This window comes from Phodopus roborovskii, unplaced genomic scaffold, assembly GCF_943737965.1.
Source record: "Phodopus roborovskii unplaced genomic scaffold, PHOROB, whole genome shotgun sequence".
NCBI lineage: Eukaryota > Metazoa > Chordata > Mammalia > Rodentia > Cricetidae > Phodopus > Phodopus roborovskii.
The window spans coordinates 44913657-44932194 of record NW_026126407.1 but is presented as its reverse complement, the minus strand read 5'-3'; the positions used below and the strand labels follow the sequence as shown (position 1 = coordinate 44932194).

Here is an 18538-nt window from a genome sequence, read left to right as displayed (position 1 = left end):
CTGTCTTGAAAAACAAACAAACAAACAAACAAAAAAGCTAATATGAAATCTTTAGAGTGTCATCTATATAATCAAACTGCAAAGACAAAAAGGCAGGGTTTTTTTTTAAATTAATGTTCTTTTATGAGAAATAATAATAAAGAATACAAGGGAAAATTGTAACTATCTTGAGAGATAAAGAAAATGGAGATTTGGGCTCATTTCCTTTTTTCACTGTTATTTTTTTCATATAATTGAGATCTTACCACACATTTAATATTATACACTACTTTCTATTTACATTGTATCAAAACATTTTTCACAAGTAATTTCCTGAATTCCCATAATGACAGCTATGAGTCTGTTTATTCTAAATTTACTACTAAAAAATATGATGCAAGAAGGAGTAACAATTTCCTAGTAAGAGATTCCTAAATGTGTTATTACTGTATCAATGGATATAAACATTTTTTTTTAAAAGATAAGGTCCCAAGTAGGCTAAACTGGCTTTGAACATGTTATGTAGCTGAAGGTGGCCTTGAACTCTTGGTTACCCTGCCTCCACATCCACAGTGCTACAAGTAACACATCATGCTTGGTTGTACACATTACTATGGCTAATATTTGTTGAATATACTATTTTGTTGTTTGCTTGGAATAAAAGGTACAATGTTATGGCTGCCAAATAACCATTTAATCAAGTGGTATTTGGTTAAAAAAAAAAGAATGGCAACATAGTTAAATAAGCAAACACAACCTAAATCAATCAAGCGAGAAATAAATTTGTAAGACATAGAGCTTTCCGTGGTTGACACTGGCTGTGTAGACTGAAGACAGAATTAGTGATTCAAGTATACTACAACAATCACTTACAGAAAACTACTAGTAATGCTTCTTGATATAGAATTTCTGAGTTGCAGAAACTGACATTTAACAATCTCTTCCCCACCCTGGTATGCTGCAAACATTTTTCTGCTTCATTTTTGGTTAGTAATCCACTTCAACATTTAAAGAAATGACTACACAACTACAAAACTTACTCCTTATGTAAAATAAGAGAATTGACTTTTATTAAAAGAAGTCATAATTGACAATTTAGCTTTAGATACATTTTTAATCTTCATGATCAATATAGTAGATCTTACGCAAAGATAGAAACCTAAATATATTGCACATACAAAGCAAATATTCTACAACATGACTAACCCTTTTAAATTCTGTCTTCACTACTGTTTCTGTTTCAAGACTTCTTGGCATGGTGTAATGATGATATAATTCTCTAGAAAGCTTCTTTCACAGTCATCTAGTCTAATGGATGTAAAGATAAGCACAGTATGAATAAACCAAATTCCTAATTTCAAACAACTAAATTAATCAACCTTATGAAGAAAGACCACTTTTGATACCTCTAGTACATTCCAAGCGTTGTTAAGATCACTCATTCACCTCAGATTTCCATAAATGATTTCATATTCTTTTGACTATTTCATTAATACTGCTATCAATTAATGCCCTTACTATTTCATTTTTTATTTTTTTCTGATTTCAGATTTTATTATGTTCCAGTAATTAAAAGAGTGGCATTGGCAAAGACACAGAAGCCACTCTTCTGTGGCTTCCTAAGACTGGGCTTAGAAACAGCCATGCCCTGCATGGTGGAATGTTTTCCCACCACAGGGCAATGTGGAAAACCAGATATTTACATGAGGAGAATGGGATGTCAGACCCTTAACTCACATTACACTCAAAGATTAACTCAAAGTGGATCAAAGAGCAAAGCTAAGAGCTAAAACTAAAATTTCCCAAGGCAAGCTATAATTAGCTCCACTGGGTAGTATGATACTTCTCTGTGAAAAACTCACAGTCAACTACTCACTATTAATGGGTGAAGGACCTAAAAAAATTTCTTCAAGCAATATCTAAAGGCCAACAAGCATATAAAGCATGTGGCATCACTAATCAGGGAAACACCAAACAGAATCACTGGTATAGATACATCCACACCCATTAGAATGGCCACTAAAAAGATTAGGAAATAAGCTGACAAGACTATAGGACAGTTATAATAATCCTCGTGTACTGCTAACAAGAATATAAAATAGTGTGGCTGCTGCAAAAAGTATGGCAGTGCCTCGAACTTAAAACAATTGTCCTATGACACACATTGCTGGGTATATGCTGCTGGAAGTAGGGTCCCAGTGATACTTGTATATACATGTTCATAGCAATAGTCAGGAGCTCAGCAGTGGAAACAACCGAGGTATCCACTGATGAATAAGTGGGTAACAAGGTAAGGGACACACATGCACTGGAATACTACTTGGCCTTACAAAGGAAGGAAATAAATGATATACAATGACTGAACCTTGAGGGTATTTTGCTACGTTAAATAAGCCAGTCCCCATCCTATCCCTCAAAAAACCTCACATACTAAGATTACATCCATACCAGGCACTTAGGGTACTCAAATTCAGACACAGGAAATAGAATGGTGATTACTACAGACAGACAGACAGACAGACAGACAGACAGACAGACAGACAGACAGACAGCATGCCAAGGGTAAGCAGGGAGGGATGAGTTGACAGCAGCTTATTTTGTGAGGTGAGTGAAGAATTCTACTGTAGACTGTGACTGCAGTGTTAATGCACTCAACACTACTGACTATACACTTAAGATGCTAAGTTCTGTTGCTTATACTTTACTCATAACTTGAAATATGGCTACAAATAAGGTATATAAAGTCTTCTTTGGAGAGACTATCTGAGTTCTTTTTAGGCTAATGGTAGCTTAGCCATAAATTTCAAGACTTAAAGATATGCATAAAATAAATTTTGAAATTGTTTGAATTACAAAGATAATAGACTTAAAATCAGATTTTCAAAAATTTTCATGACAAAAAACATTCAAGATATATTTACTTCTCCAAAATGATGCTTTGTAATTGAATGTTTATTTTAAAGTAGACACCTTCACATCTACCAGATGTAATTATTATTTCATTAAATCTTTACCATTTTGTCCCCCATGATGGGGATAGCACCTGTGGCCTTGTTTGGGTTATGTAAGTGCTTTACCATGAGCATGGCTCCATCACCTTACTGTCAATATGACTTAAAACAAGTACTACTGACAAAGGTACATGATTTTTAATGAATGCTACCAAAAGTTTCCAGTAATAAATTCCTAAATGCTTCCTGACATAAGAAATACCTAGATTTAAGTTTAAATTATCAGCATCTTAACCACTTACTTCTTAAAATGACATGGAATATTTCAAGCAGGACTTCCTCAAAACCCATTATAAATTTCCAGAAGAGAAGTTTTTCAACTTCATTTTAGTGAGGGAAAAAGTTATGGACTGGAGAGATGGGTGGTACACAAGGTAAGAGCACTTGTTGCTCATACAGAAAACTTGCGATTGAGTCCCCACACAGTGACTCACAATGATCTGTAACTCCAGAGACCAACTCATTTGCACACTTAGGAATACCATGAAAACGCTAAACTGGAAGCCATTATAGATGTGCAGAGAACCTGTGCATGCTGCCTCAGTTTCTGTGAGTTCATACATACTTTGCTCATGTTGATTTAGAAGTATTCTAACATTTACAACCCCAAAACCGGTGCTCGCACTGGTTAAACTGAAGTATAAAAGCAAAAGCCATGTCATTAGCATCAGAACAGCTAGTGTTCTCAACATCAGCAGCATGTCAGGAACTGTGTCAATTACGTTAAATACAAGTCTATTCATTCTAAAACCTTCCTAACTCCATGGATTCCATTTGCTACATTAAAAACAAAACCCAGGAAACAGAAAAACAAAACAGTGGCTAGAGGGATTTACACACTAGCCTGGGACTACCAGGCCAATGAGATGCCTGACAATACACACATAATCTGATTCTTGCTACAGAATCCGAAGTAGATAAAGTTTACATAAAAATGAGAAGAAAAAGAAAATGACAAGAATAAGAAAAGAGTCACAACATTTAAGAATATAGGCATTGGCTCAGGTTGTAATTCTCTAAAATAAAAATATCTGAAGGAGAAATTTTATTTTAAAATAATTTTGCCTTTAAAATATACACCTTTATAATCAAATGCATTTTGGTTCCTTGGCCAGCAAAACACAAATCCTATTGATCTAAACAATCCCTTGGGGATTTATACATAATAGACAAGTGGCCTTTTCCTCCACTTCTTTCTCTAAATTTTAGGTTACAATTAACAGTATTCTGACTAAAAGGGGCTACAGGCAGTTAACTCCCAAGTGATAGTAAAAAGAAACAAAATACAGAACCTGTCACCAGTCTTCAAGCAAGGGAATCGAGGATCTCAAACTTTAGTAGAGCCCAGAAGTCCCCGAGTGGCGTACATGGTTAGCACATCCTCAGATCCTCTGAGCCACTAATCTTTCTGCAGTAGAGCATTAAGAATCTCTGTTCAACAACTTTCCAGGGACCTGGCTAACCTTTAACTTTATAAACAGGTAAAAGGCAGTATGGATATGTACATAGTACTTGGGTTTACAACTTTTTCCACATGATTTATTTATTTAAAACACTGAGCAGTGATTATTTTGAAAGACAGTAATGTTCTCCATGATTATAAAATGCTTTCCTGCTCTCTTCTTTGGGTGACTCATTTTTATAGTTCCAAATTGTCTGTTTTGTTGTAAAAGGAAGTGGCATAACTCAATTCAATCACCAAAAAGAGATACACATAACTGTATTATTTTACTGACAGGAAAAACAAGTTAGAAAGGGTTAGCTTGACAGATATTGTTCATGAAAGTGATGGCACACATCTTTAATCCCAGCACTCAGGAGACAGAGGCAGGCAGATCTCTGTGAGTTCAAGGCCAGCCTGGTCTACAGAGCAAGTTCCAGGACAGACTCCAAAGCTTGATAGAGAATTCCCCAAATAAAAAACAAAACAAAAAACAAAAAAGAGAGACCGACAAAAGATGGACTGGGCATGGTGGCACATGCCTTAGATCACAGCTCTCGGGAGGCAGCAGTAGGTAGATCTCTGTGAGTTCCCGGCCAGTTTGGTCTACAGTGCAAGTTCCAGGACAGCCAGGGCTGTGACACAAAGGAAACCTGTCTCAAAAAAAAAAAAAAAAACAAAAAGAGAGAGGAAGATGAAGAGGCCTGAGGTAACTATAAATGTAATGAGGTCATAAGTCACACGTCTGTCATTTTCAAGAATCTTGCCTTTAGAATAAGAGTATCTGAGTCAGAGCATTTTTTTTTTTTTTTTTAATTTATAAGTTCAAGGACAAGTTACTGGGGAAAAGGATTTCTATTGTTGTTTCCACAGAAAATGAAAAGATGTGTTTTCCTTCCAGACTAATGTGGTTTGATCAAGCCAGAGCGCCTGAAACAGAGTACCAAGTGATCCTACATTCAAAACAGCTGGACAAAGCAGCCTTGCAGACTACAGCCAGGATTTCTATATCTTCTTAGAATCCCCCATGACAGCGCCCCTTACTAGCAGGAAGTAGTTTGGAAAGAACGACGCCCAAATTCCCAAATATTGTCTATAAATGTTTGTTTTCATTTAAATGGACTTGGTTATAAAAATAAATAAATAAATAAATTTAAAAAAGAATAAGATTATCTGGCTTTAATTCACAATATTCTATCTGGCATTGAGAGACAACATGAACTCATATCAACTGAGAACCTCACTACCATCCCTTACTCAAAGACATACTATTTCCAAATTCTTTGCCAAATGGGAAAAATAACTTTATGATAAATTAAACAGACTTCAGCACAATTGGACAATTATATTAAGTGCCCTGAAGATTATACTATATGCAATCCTTTGATAATTTAAATTTTCAGGAATAGAATTTCTTTAAAACCTTTCTTATTACCAATAACAGCAACTTTTTATTTTGGAGCTTCTACATTGCACTAAATGTTAGGCTAGGGACCTGCCCTATTTTACTTAATCATCACAACATCAAGTATCACTGCAACTGATGGGCAAGGGCCTGAATATGCAGGCTAAGTAATAAATTTCCCCAGAGTAGTAAATGCTACTAAGGGCCTAGAGCTTCCTTGAGGTCTATTACACTAAAACCCAAGCTGTTTCGCCCAGTGTGATACTGTATCTTTACTCTAAATACGCAAATTCTTTCTTAACTAGACTGTTGAAAACTACCTTATTTGGGTAAGAGAAAGCCTCCTAGTGAAGTTTCTAGAAAACATAGCCTTTATTCATCCACACTAACTAGCACCAGATAAGGTGACTTACTAGGTATTCCAATTGCAACCTTGAGTTGTTTCTAAACCCACACAAAACAAATAATCATCCTTATTTATTACAATATATGGCAGAGGTGATCTGCAGTCCTCATTATGCTGCTTTCCTAAACTCTAACTGCTAAGCTTAAATGAGAGGCATTTGGCGCAATCTGAAAATATTCAGTTCAATTAAAAGTAATTGATGCATGGTGAAATAATTCTTCCCAAAGCTGCTGTAAAATCTTCAAAAAAATAAAGCTACTTAATAATTTTCATCTCCTACAGGCTAGAGAGAAGCATTATTGCATATTAAAAATTGGAGTGTAGTTTTCCCAGAGGTAAAAGAAAGTTATTAAAACAACCTATTTATTGTTGATATAACTATCCATTTGTGCCACACAAAAAGTAACAAATTTCAGTACATTAAAAGAAAAGCTAATTAAGGTATAATTAGTATTTTCTGTATTTTGATAATTAGGGGTTAGTTGGCTATTCCTTTTCAAATTTCTATTTGATGCACCCCGACAATGGCTTTAATGAGGAACTAACGCTATTGAATCCCTCATGGCAGAGGAGTTTAGTGACCACTACTACATTACTTTCATTTATCACTGCCTCTTTACCTATAAATTAATCTAGCCCTGTAGCTATGTTGATCTACTTTATATCAATTTCTTCATCCATATCAGCTGAATATGTATGGCATTAACCTCATTTGCTAGTTGAGAAAAGCAGAATTAAAATGAGATCTAATTTCTCGTGCACAGCACAATTTCAAAACTGCCTGCTAATTTCCACCACCTGTCAGTGTGAAAAGCCTTTACTTTCTTGTAATTAAATAAAACAGTATATTTTTTAGCAGCTTTGAAAAATGCTAATCTTTCAAAAGTGTTCAGTGATCATTAATCATTAGGACAGTAAAAACCATTTTCAGACTGCTCAACTATCTTTTGTTTAAGCAAAACAAAAATTCAGTCTATTCACAGGAAAGAAAGAAAATTAAATATAACAGACTTTAAAAAATTAAGTATTATATTTCACTCTACTGAAGTTTGTATTTATCTGGTTTGTTGCCACAGTAGTAAGAAGTCTCTTATAACCTAGAGATAGCCAGTGTGATGAAATAAGCAGAAATAAAGAAGCACGTTTTTCTGAAATCAGTAGGAATTAAAAGCTGCATGTTGTAGCCATTTATGTGATGTAGAAACCACATTTATAAGACTTTCAAAACAGAATATGTGGAGAATAATTACTGACAATACTTTAAAACTTTACTTAATAAGCTGGCTACCATATTGCAAATTAAATTGTGTCAACTGAACAAAATCAGAACTCTTCACTCTCAAGACCATCATTTCCAGCACTCTGAGATGAATTTCCTAGACATATATAAGCAGAAGGTAAAATTTTAAACAACAAAACAGGAAAGTGATGTTAGAAGGATTCATTGCTCTAATCCCGGAAGCACAAATCAACACTATCACCTTGACTGTCTCTTTGCTGACACTTTAGCTTTTATTGTTGTAGCATTGTTAACACTACCAAATGCATGCACATTAATTGCCTGCAACTTGGTTCAATGATCCCACATAGTTCTCAAGAAGCTGGATTTGTTAATATTTCTTCTTGTATACTAGATAAAAGCACAAGTTAGAAATAAACACTGCATGTAGTTGAGGAAAGAGTCCCCCCAATATATCATTAAATGTTTACTTAATATCAAACTGTTGTATTAAGCATGGTCATCATTCAGAGAGTATTGAGTCAGACTAGTACCCACACAGACACCTTCTCTAACTACCCCACCCCAAATTATCAGGCATTAGTACACAAACAGTAATCAATACCAGAACTACAAATTATTTTTAAAAATGTAAAGTGAAATAGTGCTTAATATTCCTAATTGAGGTATGTAGGGAACATCTGACAATATATGATTGTTGTCTTAAAGTATAGATTCCTTTTGGAAAATCTTATTTTCAAATTAGTAGTTAATCTGACTTTCTTTATCTTGCTAGGTAGGTAAGAATGAATTCATCAAAATATGTAATAGGTGCTCAAAATCCAAAAAAGGACAACAACAGAAAAAAAAGCTGTCACATGATTCTTACAGATAGCAGCTTAAGGGTTTTTGTAGCCCACAAAGGATTCATTCTTACCTGAATTCCCTCCAGCAGCCTACTTGAAAGTACTACAAGCAAAAGAAAACAAATACATTCAGAGATGCAGCACTCATAGTCTGACACATTTCTAGCAGGTATTTGGATCTGCCTATCACTTTACCATGGAAAAAACAAAGTTAGAGATATAGTCACACTTGCCTTTCCTTTAAGCAACTAGAAGATTTGTAAGAGGAGATTCCCACCCAAAACTTCAAAACAAAATTCCCCATTTCCATTTTTACCAACTAGTCTACAACCGTGTATTTAGCAGTCTTTGAATTTTAAGCAATACCTATTTTTGCTCCAAAAAAAAAAAAAAAAAAAAAAAAAAAGACTATCAAATAAATGGAAAGATCATGAACTGTGGACAGTTTTTTTCTAAGGGAAAGAGTATTTTTTCTAAGGGAAAGACTGTGGGGAAAGGGAAGGCTCTCCTCTGCATACTTTCTATAAGACCCAAACACTATTTGCAAAATTATAACCAATATAGGGGAATAACTAAGGAATATAAAATTTATTACCTTTTTCTCATACATGATTTTTAGAGCTGAAAATTATTTAAAGATACATCTCAGTTAATACAGTACCTAATACTTCATTTTTTTATACCACTTTAATTTCTGAGAACCATTTTAAAAATTCTAACATCCTAAGTTATGATATAAATAGAAAATAGGACACTTAGGGATATACAGCACAAGAAATTGTCATTTATACTTTGAAAATTAACCATCAGCAAAGTATAAATACCTGAAAGAATACAAAATGTCCTTTGTATTTAGTAAGATTGTGTGTGTGTGTATATATATATATATATATACACACACACACATATATATACACATATATATGGAGAGAAGTGTTTACTTGATAATTTATTCATACTTCTCAAAAATGTATGACTATTTTACATTCTAATCATTAAAAATAAATTTTAAATAGAACAAAACATGGATTTAAAATATTGTACGTAGTCAAAAATTTTTATCAAAATCTGTTTAGGTGAAAGTATGTTTTTTGGGAGATATGACTATGTGATTCACATAGGATTGGGTGTCAAATTATGGCATATTTAATGTCATGACAAGTAGTAAAAGTCAACTTTAAAAAAAGAATCCAATACCTGTATTTCCAGTTTGCATCTTATATTTCTGCAATGTATATATAATAATCTCAGTTACCTATAGCTGCTAAAACTTTAACTGCAGGCTTTTCCCCACACTGTCTTGTCTAATGCTTAATGTTCTTTGATCAACATTAAATATGCACTTAGAAGATAATACTTCAACATTTAACCTAGTTATTCCATTTATACAGTAAAGACATTTTAAAAGCAAACGATGCAGACCATTAGCTTGCTTTTCCAAACATTTTTGAGGGTTGTGGAATGAATACCTAACTACTGAAAGAACAAACCCCAGAGTAATAAAGAAATTCTGTAAGCCAATGGATTGCAAGTACTAATATCTACCAAGAAGAAAAAACTAACAGGTCAAATAATATACAAAACATAACATAATTCATTTACAGAATTTAAGCAATCTTACAACATACCAAAAATCAACTTTTAAAATCAAGTTTTAAAACATTTAAGTTAGGCAAAGCTACTCAGCATATTTGCTAATAATCAAGCTTCAATATGTACTTTTAATTGTCACAGGCACTTTGCCCCTATAATCTGCATATGTTTGCTACACTAGAATGTTTGAAATATTGTTGATTAAAATGTTGTAAAATTGTTGCTTATTTTTTAGTCAAAGTGAAAATTTCATTTTTTCTAAATGTGTGTCAAACACAAACATAAATTTTCATAAAAACCAAGACATATACAAGTACCTAGAAACAACAGCTAATTTACTATTTCCATACCAGATTGCACATATGTATAAGAGTCTCTAAGTTACTATTACGCTTTTCTGCTTGATTGGTCAAGTGCTTTCCTATTCAGTTTAACTATTAGAAGTATAAGATAAGAGAGGGCTGACAACTGTAGGGAGAGAATGCCATCTGCTGCCACACACGTGTACTCAACAGAAGGAGAAAATGCTGGACAATGAAACCTTTAGAAAGCCATGCACAGAAAAATATGATTTCTGTCTTGATTTCAGGCAATTTGAAAAGATACCAATGCCACTACTTCGTTATTGCAAATTCTAAGTTATTCCACAGACTTATAAGGATATAATATATTGATAATCACTAGCTCATATTTTTTAAAAAAATTGTTTTACTCAAATACAGAGAAACAAAGGCCAAAAAGGTAGAATGCTTGCCTAGTTTTAAAGAGTTATTTCTTACTTATAAGCTCCAATAACCTCCTGTCTATGACTGTGATCTACACATAAAGTGATCATATAATTTATCCTCCAAATCGGGATGAAAATGAGGTCTATTAATAATGTTAATAAGGATCAGAATGAAAACCTTTGACAAACTTTGAGTGTATGGCACTATCCAACTTATAAACCAGTAAGTTGCCTTCCTTCCCTGTGGAACCAGAACCTTCCCAGTACCTTGACAACCTTCTAAAAAATCAGAGTGAAGATCATAATGGTACAGCTGTCCAGCCCCATTCACTGAATGCCCCTCTCTTCCCATTTAATAGTCTTTGGCATTCTTGTCAAAAAATCAGGAGCTATACATGACACCCACTTTACATATATGCCTATTCCTGGACATGTGCCATACTGCCTTCATTAAAGTATAGCCTTTCTGGATTATTCTGGAGACTTTGAATCTTGTGAATGCTAGGATATGCATGTCAATTCCTGCAAACAAGTCAACTGAGATTTTGGTAGACAATGTTCAATGTGTGGGTCAACTTATAGAATGCTCCTTCTTGTCAATATTAAGTTTCCTAATGCAAGATCAATAGGTCTTTGCTGTTAAAAGGGGTCCTTTAACTTACTTCAACAGTATTCCTTAGATTTCAGATTACAAACTTTATACTCCTATTGATATATATGTGTGTGTGTGTGTGTGTGTGTGTGTGTGTGTGTGTGTGTGTGTGTATGTGTGTGTGTGTATTATAGTTTTGATAGTATCTTAAAATACAATTTTTTTTTTGGTTGAACAGCTTGGTGGCACAGTGTTTTGCTTGGTGGCACAGGCCAACCCAGAATTTGCTATGAAGTCCAAGCTTGCCTCAAATTTGTGATCCTGCTGCCTCAGACTCCTAAAGGCTGGAATTATAGGCATAAACCGTATCATGCTGGGCTCAAATATTTTTTGAATTCTCTTTTGTATAGTTACCGATATTATTATGTATTGCATACTTATTGGCATAATTAGTTCCAATGAACCGTTATGAATTTTTTTAATATATAAGGACATGTTGCTTACTAGCAGGGATGGTTTTATTTCTTCAATCTAGCCAACATGCCTTTTATTTCTATTTGTTTCTTAGTTCCCTGGACAGAATCTGTATCACATTTAACAACAGTCCAAATAGTAGCCACCATGGCCTTGTTCTTGCCCTTATGCAAGGTGCTGGATTCTTTTGCCTGATTTTTGTTTTTATGGTATTTTTTTCACATTCATATGGGAATATGAGCTTTTCAAGATTTTTTTTTTTTCAAAGTTGCTTTTTGGTTGTCCACTATTCACTAGAATTCACTAGGGACCATGTGCTTCTGCATTCTTTGTAGGCAGCCTTTGCTTCCTAACACATCTTCATGAGCTGCTGTTACATGTCTACTAAAAGTCTGGCATCTTAATGAGTCACTTTCAGGAATTTGTCTTTAAGGAACTGGGACATATCACCCAAGTTTCCTAATTAATTTGCAATCAGATGTTTACATTATTCCATTATAAACTCATTTCTTTAAGGTCAGATGTAACAGCAACTACTTCATTCTTCATTTCAGGGTTCTAAGTACCCTGCTTTCTTTCCCTCTCCCTTTTGCCAAATCACCTGAAAGTTTGTTGGTCCTAAAAACAGCTGCTGCTGCTACTACTACGTGGGGCTTTGAATATTTTACTCTTTTTTTTTTTAAATCTCCATTTCATTTATTTCTACTTTTTTATTACTTTCTTTCTTCGTTCAATTTAATTTCCTCTACTTCTTTCTAATGTGATAGGGCAGCTGATTTGAGATTTCTTTTCTTTCCATGATACTAGAATTCAGCTCATGTATCTTCAGGCTTCTCACCACCAGGGGTAGAGACCTTCACCACCATGCCCAGCTCTTTTCATTTATTTATATATTTTTAGAGACAAGGTAGCCTTGGCTGACCTGGAACTGTTGTGTACATCAGGCTTGTCTGGAAATCACAGCTATCTGTTTGCTTCTTCCTGGCTCTGCCTCCCAATTACTGGGATTTAAAGGGGTGCTCTAAAACCCACAGCTTCAGCTTTTTTAATATAGGTATTTATAGCTATAAACTTCTCTTCGTTACTATTTTAATTGTATTTTTATGCATTTTGTTGAGTCATATTTTCATTTTAATTAATTTGAAAGCATTTTTAGATTTCTCTCTGATGGCTGAAACCATGTGAGCAGGCCCTGGAGTTTGATCCTCAGCAACATAAACAAACAAGTAAAACCTTTGTGCTTAGTGAACATTCTTTGCTTATTTCAGTCATTTCAAATGTATTGATTTTTAAAAAATGGTATAGTATCTCATATGGGCACTTAAGAACAATGTCTATTCTGGTATTTAGGAGTATATAGTCTATAGATGTCTTCTGGCATCTAGTTTATACTGGATTCAAAAGTGAGTTATTTGTCCTATATCTGAATATGCTACCATGTCCGTGATGGTGGATTCTCCAGTAGTCAGAAATATATGAAAGTTCAAGTTTATGTTCTATTTGAATTCACAAGTAGACATTTTATAATCATTTTACTTTCCTATACCCTCTTTCAATTAAAGACTCACTGAAGGACTGGGGAGACAGTTCATTCAGTAAAGTATTTGCCTCACAAACATGAGGACCCAACTCTGATCCCCAGAACCCACATAAACAAGCAAGGTGTGCATTTATATGTAATTCTAGCACTGGAGAGGTGGAGCCAGGATGATACCTGGGCCTCTTCAGCCAGTGAATCTAACCTAATAAGTAAGTTCCAGGTAAGCAACAGATTGTCTCCAAAAGCAAGGTGGGCAACAAATGAGAAATGACACCTGAGGTGGACCTCTAGCTTCCACAAGCTTGCATATATACATGGATGTATACCTGTATATACACACACCACCACCAAACGACAACAACAAAATTTACTAAAGAAATAGATCATTTTATTTCCTCAATACACTTGGCCTTAATAGACAGTAGGTATCTATTTGCAGTCACTTCATAGTGAGTATAAAGAAGCAAGAAAAAAAAAAAAGAAATAGCAACATTTGCAGTACAAAACATGTCATAGAGTGGAATAAAGTGTTCAAAGACAAAGTTGTAAATTAGACAAAGTTAAACCATTGGAGAAATTCATCCTGTAAATACTAAGAACTACTAAATGTAAGCATGGTGGGGGAAAAAGGGGGGTGTTTTTCCCAAAGACTGGCAATTGTGAAGCATGAAAGAGGAATGATAAAACATACCTAATCTGCTCAGAGAGGAAAATAAATTTTGTAATACTTATGAAGACAACTGCACAATCTAATAAAGCTAGAGACATATGCATTCCACAATTTAGCATTTACTTCTGTTATTTTTTTAAAAACTCATATACATTCAAAAGAGATAAGAACAATGATGTTTACCACAAGATGTTTTACAGATTTGAAAAACTGGAAATAGTGCACATTATCAACAGGAATAAATGAGTACACGATGTCACAGTAATGCACTGTACTACCCCATTCACGTGCAATAAATAAATCTGCATGTTTCATGGATAAATCTCAAAAACAACTTATCAAAGCAGGCAAGTTACTATGGATCCCAATGGGAGACTACTTTCATGTAAAGTTAATCACATTATATTTTGTTTACAAATACACAGAAAAGCGAACTGAGAAGAGACTCATGGATTACAGTAACACAAAATTTATGACAGCTGTTACTTTTGAGCAAAATGTGATTAAAAAATAACAGGCTCATCAATGCTTAATTTAAAATATATACCTATGAAACTGAGAAAACAAAGCATTAAGACTTGACCAAGATGGATAATAGTCATGGAGAAGGTGACTACATTTCCCTCATTTTCCATGAAGATTACATATAGGAGCAGTGTGGATAATGTAACATAGTAGGGGAAAAAACAGAAACAAAGGTGCAATTTTAAGATCAGTGAGAAGCAATGACAATGTAGACAAAAGGAAAGAGGCAGGAGAAAAGTGTAGATAACAGAGACACGAAAAATAAAACCAGCAAAATCAGGAGGCAGAACAGATACAAGAACTACAATGGAAACAAACATTCCGGGCCCAGTGTAATTCTTCCTGAATGTTAGAAAGCAAAAGAGGTTTGTACAGTAGAGTTCCTGTATGGAAGAGCCTGGTTAATGTCCCAATGAACAGGCTCACCACAGACTAGGCAAAGTTGATGGTTGCACAGGCTTGGGATAAGGCATACAATCAAATAAGGGATGTAAAACACACAAACACATTTATTCAAACATTCAAAGCCTCAGTTTCCATGTTTATGAAATGAAAATTGCTAACAAAATAACTATTTCTATACTGGTCTCATGAGAATCAATTAGATAATTCTTGTTTGGCTCTGAACAAAGCATCTAAGAGACTAACTGTTCAGTAAATGACCAGCTAGATTTACAGCTTCTTTCACTCACAAGACATGGTTCTTTTGGTCCATTTGTTTTGATTTGTTTTTTTTTTTTTTTTTTTTTTTTTTTTTTTTTGAGACAGGGTTTCTCTGTGTAACCTCCCTGACTGTCCTGGAACTTGCTCTATGGACTAGGCTGGCCTCAAACTCATAGAGATCCTCCTGCCTCTCTGCCTCAGGGCGCTGGGATTAAAAGCATGTGCCCCCACCTCCCAGCACAGCATACAGTTCTAAAACATGTATCTCTTATGACTCTTTGGTGAATTCACCTTTGTATCTGCACTATTTATTTTCAACAAGTTTTTGGAAAACTGTCACACTCCAGACTGGAGAAACTGCTCAGTGGTTAAGATCATCACTTGCGGCTCTATCACAGGACCTGTGTTCATCCCAGCATCCACATCAGGTGATTGACAACCACTTCTAACTCCAGCGAGCTTCCAAGAGCACCTACATCACCAGTATGCACATAGCCACAAACATATACACATACTTTAAAAAAATAGAACATATCTTTTAGAAAAATTGTCAAGATCCTTAAAATCATAACTTACCTAAAAATAATGTTGATAAATTTCACTCAAGTCAGTATCATTTCCCAGTATCAAAACTGTAATCTGCCTGAAAGTACTAAACTTGAATTGTAGGCCCACTTTCTATATAACTCTACAACAGGCATATATTTAAGCCAGTAGAAAGTATGCAAGCTATATGCCAGGACCATAGGGGTTCTGACAATAATTAAGGCAGAAATAGAACTAACCCAAATTAGAGTTTATAATTTGCTAACAAAAACAATGCAACATAATGCTACAAAAGGAGACATACACAAACAAAATTACAATCTGGGCACTAAGAAGGAGATAATAAGATATCTGATGTGATAGGTAGAACTTTTTAAAAAAACAAGGCACTATCTATCCACTTTTCTGAGACAGAGTCCTGGTGAACCTGGAGCTGCCTGCCCAATCTGACCCAAATGGCTGGCCAGCAAGCTCCCAAGGACTGCCTGTCTCTGTCTTAGAAGCTACCTACATTTTTAGGGTAAAAGGAATATGCTGCCATACTCCACTTTTACAGGGGTGCTGGGGGATCAAAAATCAGGTCATTACGCTTGCTCATCAAGCACAGCTATCTACCTTTGAGCTATCCTCCCTAGCTCTGTTCTGAATATTTCTGATCTACGATTGGTTGGATTCAGCTGCAAACGCCATGAATATCGAGGGCTAGTCACATATAGTACTCATGAAATGTCCTAAGTTCTGTTGCATTAGCAATACCTGCCTTCAGAAACAATTCTGAAAAAAACAAGCCATAAACCAAGAACCCCACCAAGACTCATCAGCAAACAAGCCAGACACACTGCAATGGGGAAGGCCTGCCTCACTTTGGTAGTGGTCAAGAGGAACTTAATGGTTTGAGTCTAAAACTGTCTCTCTAAGTCTTCCACGTGGGAGCTTGACTGACAGTTGATGATTGAGAGGTGATAGGATCATAAAGGCTTCTAATTTTACAATGGATTAATACATTATTAATTCATAGCTGAATACTCTTATTAGAAGTTAAAGTCTTATTGAAAGAAGTAGGTTTCGAGGTGGGGATTCCCCAAAAGGAGCAGCTTGTGCTGGACTTTTCCTACGATGAATAACTCTACTAGGCCTCCTTATTGCCACAATGTTCCTCACCACAGACCCAAAAACTGGCTCAGTGTGCCCAAACTGAAATCTCTGTGAACTACAAGCCCAAATATCCTTGAAGCTGTTTTTCTCGGAAACTGACTAAATACTTCCGATAAACAGATTAAAGTGCAGGCACCAAAAATATTAATTGAAAAGAAGTAGTGTTTCCTTTTACCACTCTGATGATATGTAGATATTTTCCTAATATGTAAACAAAATTAATCTATCGCTTTTGTCAGGAGGACCTTACATTAAAAGTTTATGTATATGTGTGTATGCATACACATATATACATATGTGTGTAAGTTTTACATTTCAAACAAAAACTTTAAAGAAAGCCCAAATTTCACCTTTCTAAAACTATTAGTCTCTTTTACATTTTTTTCCCAAGCACTTTAAAGAGAATAATCAGAAAGGTACTCCTCTCCATACAAATGGGTCTGACAGGATTTAAACCAAATAAACCTGATAACAGTAATGTTTTATTAGTATCCAGTGTTCCAAAAAAATAAATTCCTTGGAGACATTGTATGAGACAATAATCAAAATCTGCTTTACATCTCATTTCCAAGGAATACACCTAGATGTGAGATGGAATGTCCTGCATGTATTTTATCTTAGTGACTACCTTAAGTAGTTACTCTTTTTTTTTTTCCTACGTCATTTGACAGTAGCTAAATCCCAATAAGATTTCTAAATGTAAATAAAATGCCATATATATTCAAGCAAGAAAGCAACAAATTGTATCACTTCCTTAAATGGTAAAGAAATTTTACCTGAAATGTTATCATAATTAGTCTGTCTTTCTCTCTCTCTCCTCCCCTACCTTTCTCCCCCCACACCCTTTTCAGTACCATGGACTGAACCCAGGGCTTTGTGTATGCTAAGCAAGTGCTTTACCCCCATACTATGTTCCTAACTTCATAAAATAATCTTAGACTCATATGTTTTACAGCTAGTAAATAATATTTTGTAGTATTTGCATATAACCTACACAGATCTTCCCTGATATTTTAAATCTTCTCTAGATTATATATAATATATACAACAAGTGTTACAGTAATTTCGACATGTTTTTAGGAAAGGCTGACAAGGAAAACAGTCAAAACATGTTTAATGCAAATGCAATGTTGTTTCAATGCAGTTGGTTGAATCCATGGATACAGAATTCATAAATACAGAAGGACATGTATACTCCTAAGTATTCCCTTAGGACTCACATAAACACCCTCAATAATCTTTTATTATGTTTCTAAATCAATTTATTTAAAACTTACTAATGCTACCCTTTCAATATCACATTACAAGTCTCCCAATATTATGGGGATTTAGCTGCTGTCTGATTAGTATATATCTAAATTCCCCTAGTCCACAAGATTTAGCATGTAAAACTGCCAAGGATGACTTAAATGTCAGACCCCCATTCACAAACCTCAAAACTGCAAATCTTATTTCTAACCTTGAAATATAAAAGACATTATCTATTAAGGTATTTTTAAATTCAAAGTATTTAATGGAATGTCCACATAAAATATTTAGAAAAAATGATAAATGTGTGTATAAAACAAATTAATTTTGCATCGTGCTTCAATACTAACTCAATAGATAAATTCAGCTATAAATTACATGTCTGAGGTAGAGTCACAAGACGGATCTACCACTCAACTCCTACCTGTTATGTGTATATAACCATCTTCATTCCCCCAATAACACACTAAAGCTTTCC

General features: G+C 34.6%; 1 protein-coding gene across 4 annotated transcripts in view; it reads right to left on the bottom strand.

Annotated features, from left to right (window-relative positions):
- The window catches only part of Ranbp17 (RAN binding protein 17), a 289784-nt gene that overhangs the window by 207978 nt on the left and 63268 nt on the right, over positions 1-18538 (bottom strand). The gene's annotated exons all lie outside the window — the stretch shown is intronic.